General features: G+C 43.0%; 1 pseudogene; it reads left to right on the top strand.

Annotated features, from left to right (window-relative positions):
• Positions 1 to 923: 923 nt before the first annotated feature.
• Positions 924 to 1,023, top strand: Gm26369 (annotated as a pseudogene).
• Positions 1,024 to 1,470: the final 447 nt, after the last annotated feature.

The raw sequence follows: 1,470 nt of genomic DNA, 5'->3' as shown, positions 1-1,470 counted from the left end.
GCAGGAGATGAGAGCAGCTGGCCACTTAGGCCCACAAAGAAACATAGAGCACAGAGTGCATGCTTGCTGGTACTCAGCTCACATTCTCCATTTTTATACCACCTAGGACCGCCTACCTGCCCAGGAATGGTCCCAGCTGCAATTACAATGTGTGTGTGTGTGCATATATATATGAAAATTCCTCAAAGGCACACCACCCAGGAACCTGACTCCTAGGTAATTCTAGGTTCTGTCAAGCTGATAATTAACACTATATAGCACATGCTGTTCAGGTGATGTTGGGATTCAGGCCCCTTCCTGTCTTTTTCTGACTACCATTAAGTGAACAGGCTTCCTGTACCATATGACCCTGCCCTCACATACGGTGCCACCATAGACCCAAAGGAACAGAGTTAAACCATCCAAGATTTAAACGTCTGGAACCATAAGTCAAGATAAACCTTTCCCCTTTAAAGTTGATTGCCTTAGGTATTTCGTTATGGCAATGAAGAGCTGACTCACGTATTTCACAAGCAGGACTCCGCTCTAGAGTGGTCCTAAAGTTCCTTTTAGTGCATCTAAAATTTAGGCAGGCTTCTTTTTTGACTCCTGGCTCCTGACCTCGGCTTCTTAGCATGCTTACTTCAGAGAATTTCTCCTTAAGACATGTATCTTATAAAATGTAATTTTTGTAAGCCACAAATGCCTTTCTGTGTGGGCTGAGGGACTTCCATTTGAAGTGTGACCATCAAAAAGCAAACAAACAAACAAAAACACGAGGCCTCTCTCTTGGTACCTGTGTGAGGAGCCCAATTTCAGAGAGCATCAACTGGTAAACAGACGGCCATTTGACTTTGACAAAGCTCTCTCTCCAATGTCCTTCATATATGTCCATTAGCTCACCCTTTGTATTAAAAAACTCCTTTACCGTGCTTGCTTCAGCAGCCTGCATACTAGGTATGACTAACTGAGATGACCTAGAGAAGATTAGCATGATCCCTGTGCAAGGATGGCATGTGAATTCTTGAAGTGTTTCATACTGTTTTCGCTAAATCAGCGTAATCCCTACTTTCTAAGTATTTGTTCTTATACTCATAGTTAAGTATAGTGCTTATCCTTCATCAAGGAAACCTCTCTTTGTATCAGATGGAGGCCATTTCCGAAAACCACAGTCAGTCAGAATGCAGAGATGTGGAGCCTATTCCCAATGGACACATCTACAAAACAATTCCCGAATCTCAAGGAACATTTTGGAAGTGGTGTGAGTGTGTGTGTGTGTGTGTGTGAAGATTGTAAAAGCCCAAGGACCAGGGAGTTTGCTGTGAGGTTGTGTCTTCTAGTAACATTAGAAACTTGCATCATTATTGCCTAAATATGAGCAGAACAAGGACTACAATAGATGTGCTGACATGGATGGGGAAAGCCCATGAGGCCTCAACCCCACACAAAGAACTGTAAATAACTAAGGATGCTGAGAGTGGGAGAAATGAT

The sequence above is a fragment of the Mus musculus genome, chromosome 16, assembly GCF_000001635.26.
Source record: "Mus musculus strain C57BL/6J chromosome 16, GRCm38.p6 C57BL/6J".
Classification (NCBI taxonomy): Eukaryota; Metazoa; Chordata; class Mammalia; order Rodentia; family Muridae; genus Mus; species Mus musculus.
This window is presented reverse-complemented; position numbering and strand designations above follow the sequence as displayed.